The 13350-nt window shown below is 37.5% G+C and overlaps 1 protein-coding gene across 1 annotated transcript in view; it reads right to left on the bottom strand.

Annotated features, from left to right (window-relative positions):
• Positions 1-13350, bottom strand: part of CCDC178 (coiled-coil domain containing 178) — a 417287-nt gene that overhangs the window by 196275 nt on the left and 207662 nt on the right. The gene's annotated exons all lie outside the window — the stretch shown is intronic.

Here is a 13350-nt window from a genome sequence, read left to right as displayed (position 1 = left end):
GTCGTGTCTGACTCTTTGCGACCCCGTGGACTGTAGCCTACTAGGCTCCTCCGTCTGTGGGATTTTCGAGGCAAGAATGCTGGAGTGGGTTGCCATTTCCTTCTCCAGGGGATCTTCCCAACCCAGGGATCGAACCCAGGTCTCCTGCATTGTAGGCAGACGCTTTACCCTCTGAGCCACCAGGGAAATGTTCCTGTTCTCATAAAGTCCTAATTAAATAGTTCTCCCAATATGATTATATTATATTAATTACCAAAAAGTATAAACCATATGTGAATTACACAAAAGCTGATGATTATAAGCATATCATAAAACTAGGTTTTAACAAAGCCTTGTGAACTACTGTGAAAGTTTCATTCTTTTCTGAATATGCCATATTTGATAAAAAAAACACTTTATAAATCCAGCGTATGTAACTTGCTTATTCGTAAGGTAACGTTATTGACTAAAATAAATATCAATGACTCACACACAGTATCCATGCTGTGAGTTTACAGTTTACTAAATCACCTTTGGTTTTGTGTTGCTTTTACTGATGTGTAACAGATTCCAACAGATTCCAGCCTTTTACTGATGATATTTTTTGCCTACCAAGTTACACTATACTGAAGACAGAGTTTTATTCTGTAAAGTAGGGGATTCAAGTTGTTCCCCAACTACCCGCAAGCATCCTGAAAGTTAAATAGCTTGTTTCTCTCCAAATGAAAGACTTAACTAAAATAAGCAGTATGAACAATCTCCAACTGTGAACTAATTAAAGACAATTCTCTTTCAAGGTTTTCTCACTAGATGTCATTTGTGATTTTATTTTGCTTTCCTTAAACTTGTCCTATTTTACGTGCCTGCTCTTTCAAGATTTATCCTTAAATGGCACGATATTTTAATATTGGAAGTCAGTGACATTCTAATGGGTCACTCTTAATATTAAGCTATTTACAAACTACAAAATAAGTGAGAAAAAGATTATAATACTATGAAGTAGCATGTTGTAATAAATAGGTGACAGTCTACTTTTTCAAGCCTGTTGTTATGTCTGAAAAGTCATGTCTAACTGGCCATAGCTAAAGCTGCAAAACTATATGCTTTATATTCTCTATAACTTCAGTTCCTTATGCCCTACTTCCACTTATATTGTCAAATTTCTAGTGTTGAAAAGGTTGGGGGAAATAACTGTGGAAGTTTTTTAGTAAAAAATCAAATATCATATCATATCATGTTTTAAAACATTTCAATAACAGAAAGTGGACAGAGTACAAAAGTAATACCTGAAGAAATGTAATGAAAAACTCAAGGAAAAATACTCAGTCAGTTCAGATGCTCAATGGTGTCCGACTCTTTGCAACCCCATGGACACCAGGCTTCCCTGTTCATCACCAGCTCTGGGAGCTTGCTCAAACTCATGTCCATTGAGTTGGTGATGCCATCCAACCGTTTCATCCTCTGTCGTCCTCTTCTCCTCCTGCTTTCAATCTTTCCCAGCATCAGGGTCTTTTCAAATGAGTCAGCGCTTCGCATCAGGTGTCCAAAGTGTTAGAGTTTCAGTTTCAGCATCAGTCCTTTCACTGAATACTCAGGGCTGATCTCCTTCAGAATGCACTGGTTGGATCTCCTTGCAGTCCAAGGGACTCTCAAGAGTCTTCTCCAACACCACAGTTCAAAAGCATCAATTCTTCGGCGCTCAGCTTTCTTTATAGTCCAACTCTCACTATTTTTTTCTAGAAAAAATACAAGAATTCAACAAAAGAGGAGTACTTTCTTCTAGAGTAATGGGGTAATGAACAGCCTGCAGGCCTGTAGACCACTATGATCTTGTCACTTCCCACTAAATTTCTTTCCAGGGCTATTAATAATTTATTGAGATGTTAGGCTTCAGGAACTGTGCATGCATTACTTTACATAAAATACTCACTGCAATCCCTTGAGTTGAAACTACTTTTATCTCCATTTTGAAGGAAAATATGTTAAATAGCCAGTAGAAGTTAAATCCCAATCTGAATGGAATCAAGCTGATACCAACTATTCTTAATATGAATTATTTTTTAAAAGTTTGGACCAGTTGTTTCAAGGACTAGTTTGAATTAGCCTCATAGTCTTTGCCATCTGGTTTTTTCCTACCAGCACAAAAATATTTCTTGTGACTCCATTCATAAATATTCTATTCTTTCCAAATTGATGTTACTCATTACTTCTCATATTCATGTTCTTTTAAAATTATATTTTAAAAGAGTTTGATCTCATGCTATCTCCTAGGCTTGAACAAGAATTTCATCATTACACAGTTTCTCTACTGATTCCCATTTTGTGCCTTACTGTAACATGATCCTCTTGAGGAGAATACTCCTGTCCTCTTCAATTGTTAAGTCTGATTTACTGTTTATAATACATTTGAAATCTCACTTGGTCTACTGAAAAGCATAATGTCGACCTAGCACTCTGAATACTTTTTAGAATTTTAATAACATTTGTGGGAGATGCTGACTACTTAGCAACTATCCAGGGACCATCTCACATTTCTCAGTCCTACTGAAATTTGGAATGAGTCTAGTTCTGACCACAAATAGAAGAAAGAGGAATTAGTTTGAGGCCAAGACATTTAACAGGTGGTGCATGACCCACCAGTTTTCTCTACTGCAAGGAGACCACTTTCACGTTACTTTGCCAACAAAGATCCGTCTAATCAAAGCTATGGTTTTTCCAGTAATCATGTATGGATGTGAGAGTTGAGCCATAAAGAAAGCTGAGTGCCAAAGAACTGATGTTTTTGAACTGTGGTGTTGGAGTAGATTTCAGAGTCCTTTGGACTGCAAGGAGATCCAACCAGTCAATCCGAAAGGAAGTCAGTCCTGAATATTCACTGGAAAGACTGATGCTGAAGCTGAAGCTCCAATACTTTGGACCCCTGATGGGAAGAACTGACTCATTAGAAAAGACCCTGATGCTGGGAAATATTGAGGGCAGGAGGAGAAGGGATAGAGGATGAGATGGTTGGATGGCATCAGTGACTTGATGGACATGAGTTTGAGCAAGCTCAGGGAGTTGGTGATGGACAGGAGTGCTGCAGCCCATGGGGTTGCAAAGAGTTGCACACGACTGAGTTACTGAAATGAACTGAACTGAAGGAGACCACAGAAGCCTTCAGCTCAGATGGTGGAGACAGAAGGTGGAAATGAACTAGAGACCTTTGTTACTGTGTGGAAGTGAACAACCCTGGGGAGTCACAGAGCCTCCATGCTGTGAGTTAGAAATCAATGTGGGGAGTCATGAACCAGTGAGATTTGGAAACTGTTTCTGGAGGATTCTTTACTCTATCCTGATTAATACTGGGACATAAGCAGTAGGTGACTGTTGCTAAAGCAACCCAAAAAACAAACAAACAAAAAAACTGAAGCACGTGACATCTGATGAGTAGGCTGGTGGAGGCTGCAGAGACTGACTTAGGAAGTGGCACACGATTTGATGGTGCTGTCGCCTCTGAGAACTTGCAGTTCTGACCCTGTGGGCCATGAGCTGTAGGGGCTCTAAACATCAGAAAATGGAACTGCAGGAGTGTGTGCTGGCTGCTACTGGCTGTATTTGACAAGGAATACAAGAAAGAGATGATTTAGCAAGGAATATATCAGTCTGAAAGCATACATCTGGGAAAAGTCTTGGAGTCTTAGACCCCCAGAGTAAGAGATGAAATGGAAAAAGACCTTGAGAGGCAAATGTCTAATAAAATTTAAGCCTCAGATGCAAAGATCAGATTAAGCATCTGAGGGAGAAAGTGAAACCAAGAATGAAACTTTCTGTCCTGAAAGTGTCCAACTCTTTGCGACCCCATGGACTGTAGTCCTCCAGGTTCCTCTGTCCATGGAATTTTCCAGGCAAGAATACTGGAGCAGGTTGCCATATCCTTCTCCAGGAGATCTTCCTGACCCAGGGATCAAACCCTTATCTTTTGTGTCTTTTTCATTGGCAGGCAGTTCTTTACCAGCTGAGCCACCAGGGAAGCCCTTATGATAGCCCTCCTTAAATCCAGATGGGTGTGGAATGTGAAAACAAACACACAAATATCCGAGAAAGTCTTAGCCCCAACCATGGGTGCAATTCCTAGCAATCAATCTGACTAGGACTCATAGATAGAAAGCCTATTGGACTTTGAGAGTCACACTGAAAACAAATACCGGCCAAAGATGTGATATGTGAGCCTTATTCCTTAGAATTCCAACTTTAATTAAGGCAAGACCTTAATTAAGAAAGCCATGCAGCCCCGAAGAGGGCATATTCTACAACAGCCACTTAAGACACGGCTAAGAAGCAGTTTAAAAACTAGAAGAAACTGTCAGAGCCTCAAAGAACAGTGAATAAGATGCTCCTCCAGAGAGTACATTAGGCCTTATAAAGGAGCAGAGTGCCACCAGAGGCTTGGGCGTGCAGGGTGGTGGGGGGCAGCAGGGGGATCTTTGCAATGTCTGCCCGACAAGGATTCAATATTTCAGAATTGCTGTGAATCCTAAGTCCTGGATAGCTCCCTTTCATTCCATTTCTGGAATGTTTTTCCCGCTTCTATTCTATCCCATTTCTACCATAGAGTGTCATGGGGCTGCGGAAATGCAAACTTGTCTTTATTGCTATTTAATCAGTCTGAATTTAGAGACTATGCCATAATATTCAGAAATCTTGGACTCTGAGCTTGATGCAGCGACTAGGTAGGACTTTAGTTTGTTTTCATTGGGACATGTCACAATAATGGAGCAAAGAGGCGTTTTGTAAACAGAAGAGTTAACTGTGACAGTGACAACTGGGCTCGCTGAATGGCCATGTGTGATTCCCCTCTCCCCAACCCCCACACATGCTATTCCAGGCCCTTTTGCTGGAAGCCATGGATCTAGTTCCAGCAAATGTGCTGTGAATAGAAATGATGTTTACAACTTCTAGGCTAAAGTATGTAAGCACCAGAGTACACCTTTCTGCTCTCCTCATGGGTAAAGCAGTCATATAGACCTTGAGATGGAAGACCCCCCAGATGGAAGCATCCCAGATCTCCACATGAAGGAAATCTGCTCAGGACAGCACACTGGATCTGCAGTGGCCATTACCATAATCTATGAAAAATATCAACACACTCTGCAAGGCAGAAAGCAAATGGTTAAATATGAACAGATGTAAGGTTCCTAAAAGTTGGAAGTTAAGCACCGTTAGCAGTGAGACAATTAACAAGAACAGACAATTAACAAGAATTTTGTACCTCAAATTCCAGAAATGTCCAAAAGTTGGAGGTATCACATACCTCAGAGTGGGAGATGCACATTTAAAAAAACCAGAGTATTAATTCAAAGTCTTTACAGTAAACTCCAAGGACCCCGGAGTGCTTTTCTCATCCATGTTTTCAGAAGACTATTTGTTCCTGGAACACGTTTGGAAGCTTGTCTTCTATAGATACTATCAGAAAGACTTTGGGCTTAGGAACAGACACCAAGGACACCAGAGGGCCACACTAAAAACAGAGAAATAATGAGGGACAGCTTTCTGTATAATTCAAGCTCCATCCCCCTTTCCTCCTGACCCAGCAGCCTCCAGGTATACAGATCTTCCTCCTTCCAACTCCCCGCAAACCTGGAGGAGATTGAGTTATCCAGAGGAACGGACCAAATCCAGAGAAGAGACTTCATATTTGAACATTCTTGCACTAAAATGACACACATTAAAAAGGTACACAAAGGATAACCAATCAACAAGCCATACCTACAGCCTTCAAAGAATTTTTTTTAGTACTTCTCACCAATAGGCAGTGGGAGATTACCAGATACTTGAAAAATATTTCTAATACAAAAGAGAACTAAAACAAATAGGGGGAAAACCCCATCAATACAAGAGATTTTGCACAACAGAGAAAGAAGCAAACACATTTACAATCAATATTCTCTGAGAGAAAAGAGAAGTTCTGAAAAAAAATTTTTTTTAGAAATTTAAATGAGAACATTTAAGTTAAAAAAAGAGCTGAAAGGCAAAGTGGAAGGCATCATTCAAAAAAGAGAACACAAAGTTTGCAGAAAAGAGCAAAGAAAATAATCAATCAATGAAAGCTATCATCTTATTAAAAAAACACCTGTTTTATAAAAATTTCTACAACTGTTAGATTTGAATAATGATAATGATAGTAATAATAGTAATACCTTATTAAACACCCTACAGTTATTACCCAGCTCATGTAGTTGAAATAAGAAGAAATTAGTTAAATGAGTTAGTACAGGCACTTAGAACCATGCCTGACACAAAATAAACACTTGATAAACATTATAATTATTATTAACAGCAATTACTATTAAGGTAAAAATTATGTGTTTCTAAAATAAGAGAAAAGTAAAATGGTTGGAGGTACAGGGTTAAAGAAAATTATCTTAAAAAAAATAAAAAGAAAATGTCTCCAAGGGTTTGTGTCTGAGACTGACAATGTCCACCTGGTATTTGATGCATATAATGAAAACAGACCTGTGCCAAAAGAGATCATTGTGAAATTTCACTAAACTAAGGGTAAAAGAGAAAGTCTACATGCTCTTCAGAGATGATGAGAGACAGAGGGAAGTAATAGTTATAAACAAAGGATCAGTAACTGGAAGGGCATCAGAATTCTTAGTGGCCAGAAGACAACAAAAGCCAGAAAAGAATGGCTCAAAATTATGAGAGGAAATGCTTACTGATCTAGAAATCCATACACAGGGAATTATCAGTCAAGATGCAGGATAAACCAAGATCATTTTCAAATATGCAAGGTGGTGCATGCATGTTCTGTCGTAGCCAACCCTTTGTGACCCCATGGGTTCCTTTGTCCACGGAATTTTCCAGGCAAGAACGGAGAGGTTGCCATTTCTTTCTCCAGATCTTCCTGACCCAGGGACTGAACTCATGTCTCCTGCATTGGCAGGGGGGTTCTTTACCAGCTGAGCCACCAGAGGAACCCACACATGCAAGGTGGGTAGTTTTTTAAAAAATGGTCACAATATTCTGTAGTTTCTCCATCAAGCGGCAGCATCTCTTTCTCCGCCACTTGATCTAGGTTTGGACATGTGACTAGCTTGTATAATGGGACAGGAGCAAACACTACACAGTCAGAGGCTCCGAAAGGGACTATTGTGTGCTAGGTCTTGTCCTTTCATGTCACCATGAAGAAGCCACGGATGGCCTCCAAGGATGAGAGACCACGTGAATGGAGTGAGGCCCCAGCCACCTCAGTCATCCCAGCTGAAGACCCAAATATGCGAGTGAGACCACCTTGAACTCTCTAGCCCCAGCTAAGCTAGCAGACCTAAAGAACTAAATCAACTGATTCCCCAAAACTGAACTAACAAACAATTGTTGTTTTAAGCCACTAAGTTTGGAGTGGATTGCTATACAGCAGAGCTAATGAATTTAGCCTCAAATTTTCTCAGGAAGCCTCTACAGAATGTACTTTGTTGTTCAGCTGCTAAGTCATGTTCAGCCCTTTGCTACCCATGGACTGCAGCATGCCAGGCTCCTCTGTCCTCCACCAACTCCTGGAGTTTGCTTAAATTCATGTCCATTGAGTCCATGATGCTATCTAATCATCTCATCCTCTGTCCTCCTTCTCCTCTGGACTTCAATCTTTCCCAGCCTTAGGGTATTTTCCAATGAGTCAGCAGTTCATATCAGGTGGCCAGAGTATTACAGCTTCAGCTTCAGCATCAGTCCTTTCAATGAATATTCAGGGTTGATTTCCTTTCAGATTGACTGGTTTGATCTCCTTGATGTCCAAGGGACTCTCAAGAGTCCTCCACCACCACAATTTGAAGGCATCAATTCTTTAGTGCTTAGCCTTCTTTATGGTCCAACTCTTACATCCATATGTAACTCCTGGAAAAAACATACCTCTGACTATACGGACCTTTGTTGACAAAGTGAAGTCTCTGCTTTTCGATATGCAGTCTAGGTTTGTCATAGTTTTCCTTCCAAGGAGCACATGTCTTTTAATTTCATAGCTGCCATCACTATCTGCGGTGATTTTGGAGACCAAGAAAATAAAGTCTGTCACTGTTCTCACTTTCCCCCCATCTGTTTCCCAGGAAGGGATGGGACCGGATGCCATGATCTAATTTTTTTGAATGTTGAGTTTGAAGCCAGCTTTTTTGCTCTCCTTTTTCACTTGCATCAAGAGGCTCTTTAGTTCCTCTTTACTTTCTGCCATTAGGATGGTATCATCTGCATATCTGCGGTTGTTGATATTTCTCCCGGCAATCTTGATTCCAGCTTGAGCTTCATCCAGTCTGGCATTTTGCATGATATACTCTGCATATAAGTTAAATAAGCAGGGTGACAATATACAGCCTTGACGTATTCCTTTCCCAATTTTGAACCAGTCTGTTGTTCCATGTCTGGTTCTAACTGTTGATTCTTAACCCACATACAGCTTTCTCAGGACACAGGTAAGGTGGTCTGGTACTCCCATCTCTTTCAGAATTCTCCTCCGTTAGTTATTATCCACACAGTGTAAGGCTTTAGCATAGTCAATCAGGCAGAAGTAGATGTTTTTATGAAATTCTCTTGCTTTCTTCATAATCCCATGAATGTTGGCAATTTGATCTATGGTTCCTCTGCCTTTTCCAAACCCAGCTTGTACATCTGAAAGTTCTTGGTTCCCATACTGCTGAAGCCTAGCTTGAAGGATTTTGAGCATAGCCTTGCTAGCATGATCCCTTCATGGATCACAGCTTTGTTATGGTGAAGAGGCTTGTATAAGTCAATGAAGCTATGAACCATGCTGTAGTTTGGCCGTCCAAGATGGGTGGGCCACAGTGAAGAGTTCTGAAAAAACGTGGTCCACTGGAGGAGGAAATGGCAACCAACTCCAGTATTCTTGCCAGGAGACCCTCATGAACACAGAATGTACACTACCAAACAAAATTTTAAAAAGCAGATATAGATGGTTCCAGGAAGCAGTAGATCCAACCCAAGAGTGGCAAAGAGAATTCCAAGGATGACTTTGAAAAGCAGACATAGGACAATAGCTAAGCATCAAAAACAGTGGGCAAGTCAGACAGGCTAGAGAGGGGTTGCAGGAAGGCATCACCAAAGAAAAAAATTTGTTTTGGGTGTATAAAAACTAGCCCAAAAATGGCAATTATTAACTCCAAGGTAAAATGAAAGTTTATACAAGAAATGGAAGGTTTCACGCTAAATACTCTGAACCAGTTGTGAGCAAGAATTACACAGGCATAGCAGTTTAATACAGAAACAAAAATAAGAGAGCATAGTTGGATGATTGTTAATTAGAAATACGATAGTAAGTAGTAGAAAAGACTTTGAATTACCCATCTCTAGGGAGGGGCAATAAGAGGTACAGAAGAGTGGGGCAGAAGACTTCTGTGTTGGAGTACAATTAAAATTTTTGACTTCTGGAAATACATTAGTTTAGAAAAAGAAAATTACATTTGGATATAAGAGCCAAAGAAATATATATTAAAGAAAAACCTCTAACTATACTAAACTCTTCTGTGTATCATATCTTATATGTTTATGTCTATGACTCACATAGTACGTCTATAGTTATTTCTTGAAAAAATTCTGGCCAAGTGTTTATCAACAAACTGCAAATATTTAAATATTTTGAATCTATACCTCACTTCCTATTAATAAATTATGAATAAATCAATAGAAGCAAAATACACGCTTACAAAAGATTTTATCATGGCACTTTCGTAAGAACAAAACAATCTGTAAGTCACATAAAAATTCAAGAATGAGGAAAAAGGAAATTTTATATATATATTTATGCAATTTAGAAAATCATACGTTTGAAGATCAATGACGTAAAGATAGGTGAGCTTAAACCAAAAAAGTGCAAAATAGAATAATATCTGGTATTGTATATTATATATAAATAATGAATGTGTGTGGTGTATATAAAATATAAGGTGTAAAAATGGTTTTATTGTTCTCTTTTACTTGTCTGTACTGTCCATATAATCTGCAATGATTTTTGTATCACCATATATGATGAAAAAAAATGCAACATTTAATTTAATATTCAGCTTGTAAGTAAATATTTTTTTCTTTTTTTATTAATTTTTGTTGGAGCATAGTTGATTTACAATGTTGTGATCGTTTCTGCTGTACAGCAAAGTGAATCAATTATACATCTGGATAGATCTACTCTTTTTTAGACCCTATTCCCATACGGGTCATCACAGAGTAGTAGAGTAGAGTAGAGCTCCCTGTGCTGTGCAACAGGTTCTTATTAGTTACCTAGTCTGTGTACAGTGGTGTGTATACGTCAGTCCCGATCTCAGTTTATCCCTCCCCCACATTCCTCCTTGGTAACCATAAGTTTGTTTTCTACATCTGTGACTCTGTTTCTGTTTTGTAAGTAAGTTCATTTGTACCAATTTTTCAGATTCCACATATAAACAATACATATGATATTTTTCTGACTGAGCATAATAATCTGGGCCCATCCTTGTTGCAACAAATGGCATTATTTCATTCTTTTTTATGTCTCAGTAGCATCCATGGTATATATGGACTAAGCAAATATTTTTTAAAAATCTCTTGTATTTATTCCATTTCATGAAAAAGAAAAACAAAAAATATCAGTTTTCTGTTCCTGGTGAAGGTGGCATAGGCCCCTGTAGACAGCAATTATAATCTGTAGACACAATATGAAAAGCAAATATTTGAAGGTAGTGAAGAATGAAAAAAAACTAGGCAGAAACTGGAGTAGATTAAAAGAGATTCTTGTTGACACAGGTTTTTCTTGGAAGACACTCTGAATTCAGGTGAAACAAAAAATAACATGCTTACCTCTGGCTGATTCATGTTGATGTATGGTAGAAACCAACACAATATTATAAAGCAATTATCCTTCAATTAAAAATAAATTAAAATATTTTTAAAAAATTAACACACTTAAAAGGTAGGAGCACCTAGAATCTGTACAAAGTCCAACAAACAAAAAATTGTGTCTGATCAAGTAGAAAAAAGCTACCCTATAGAAATAGACCCTCAGATGACCTGGCTGAAGATATTTCAGAGAAAGACTTTAAGGCAGTTGCTATAAATGTATCATAGAAGTTAAAGAAAATATGAAAATATTAAGTGAAAAAAAAAAGGGAAACGAGATCAATAAAAATATGGGAAAATGAAAATATAACTAGCCTAAATGAATAAATACTTTAATTAAAAAATAGATTTCATTAGACTCAGCTATACACTGCATGGGCTTCCCTGGTGGTTCAGTGGTAGAGAACCCACCTGCCAATGCAGGAGATGAAAGTTCAATTCCTGGGACAGGAAGATACCCCAAAGAAGGAAATGGCAAGCCATGTTAGTATTCTTGCCTGGAAAATCCCATGGACAGAGGGGCCTAGAGGGCTATAGTCCATGGGATTGGAAGAGCCAGACATGACTTAGTGACTAAATAACAACAACAAAACACACTGCATGCATGAGATGAATTTAAAATACAAAGATACAGAGAGACAAAGTAAATGGAGAAAGATACACCACGCAAATGTAAGCCAGTATGGTTATACTAACATCAGACAAAATGCACACTGAGATATGGAATTATCCACTGATAAAGAAGGACATTTCATAAAGATAAAATAATAGCCATCATAAATGTGTATGAATCTCTATTGGAGTTTTAAAGTACATAATACAAAAGCTGACAGAACTAAAAGGAGAACTAGAAAAATCTACAGTTATATTTGGAGATTTTAACACCCTTGTTTCAATAATTGATAGAATAACTAGGCAAAGAATTTAACAAATATAGAAATGTTGAACAGCAAAACTGGAATTTATAAAATGCTATCTCTAATAACTGAAGAATAGACAGTACTTTCAAATGTGTAAGGAACTTGCACCAAATCAGAAAATGTGCTGTAGTATAATGTAAGTCTCAATAATTTTTAAAAAAGGAATTTGTACAGAATATATTCTGATCATCATAGACTTAATTATAAACCAACAACACTAAAATATCCAGAAAATCCTCAAACATCTGTAAATTAACCAACACACTTTTTGGCCCATCCTCTGGACCAAAAAAAAAACAAACCACATGAGAAATTTAAAAATATTTAGGTTAGAATAGAAATAAAAAGATTAAAATGTCAAAATTTGTGTGGTGAACCTAACTACAGTTTTACTTAGGTATAAACCTTATAGCATTATATACTTGTATTAGAAAAAAAGAGAAAGGATTAAAATTAATGGCCTAAGTTTTCATTTTAGGAAGCTAGAGCAGCAAAAAGAAATTTAACTCAAAGGAAGTAGAAGGAAATAAATAATAAGAGCAGAAATCAATCAAATTGCAAACACTAATCCAACTGTGTTGCTTTCTGGTGGTCTAATTTAAAATTAATATATATATATATATATTATATATATTATGTATTTATATATATTTATATATATATATATAAAGAAAATGTTTATATATTTATATTTATATATTATATATATTATATATAATATATAATATATATTTATATATATATATATAAAGAAAACCAGAGTAACAAATATCCAGTGTTCTTTAAACTGATTTTCTCAAGCAAGGTTTTGTCAAATACCGTATCCTGGAAGATACTTGATAGTTGACTTCTCTTATAAGAGCCTAAGACAAGAAGATAGTCTATATCTCGTATTAAACATGAAAATATGGGGCCTGTGGAAGAGCTAGTATTTGCATGAAGGCCAAGAACAGAGACCAGCAGACCCAGGCCTGCAAGGATGCAAAAGCATAAAGTTCCCCAAGCAGTGGGGGAATTTCATGTGGTTAAGTGATTGGAAAAGTTGATGATCTATGCTTAGTTGTGTATACAATGAGGCATTTAAAATGCATTTTCTCAGGGACTACTTCTACGTAAGATAGGGAAGTTTTACTTTAAAAACACTCCATATTTCAAAAGAACTCTTGAGTGAAAGAATCAAGTGACAAATGTTGTCACTGGGGATTCAGAGCAACTGGAAATAATAAAGACGTTTGGTCATCTAGAAAATCTTTTTCTTGTAAATAATCTGTAATATATGTGCTAATATCTCCCATCAAAGGGAAATAATCTCTCAGGTAGCAAGGTTACTGGGCATGTAGAAGAAAAGTAGTGTTGGCTCTTTTGTTTGCAGTTTTTATTCTGCTTCACTATTTCTGGACTGTTGCAAAGCATTTCTACAGCCAGTTCTCTCTTTTTTAAAAAAAAAAAAAACCTCTTATTTCCTTAATTTTTCTATAATTTTTGACTCCCTCCAAGTAGAGAATTGTTTTAAATGGTGTAATTAGAGTTGAAAGATTCTGGCAGGAGCCAGAGTTGTGTGCAGAGGTGAAGACCTCCACTACAGGACTATGTGACC

Source organism: Bos indicus, chromosome 24, assembly GCF_029378745.1.
Source record: "Bos indicus isolate NIAB-ARS_2022 breed Sahiwal x Tharparkar chromosome 24, NIAB-ARS_B.indTharparkar_mat_pri_1.0, whole genome shotgun sequence".
Lineage (NCBI taxonomy): Eukaryota > Metazoa > Chordata > Mammalia > Artiodactyla > Bovidae > Bos > Bos indicus.
This window is presented reverse-complemented; position numbering and strand designations above follow the sequence as displayed.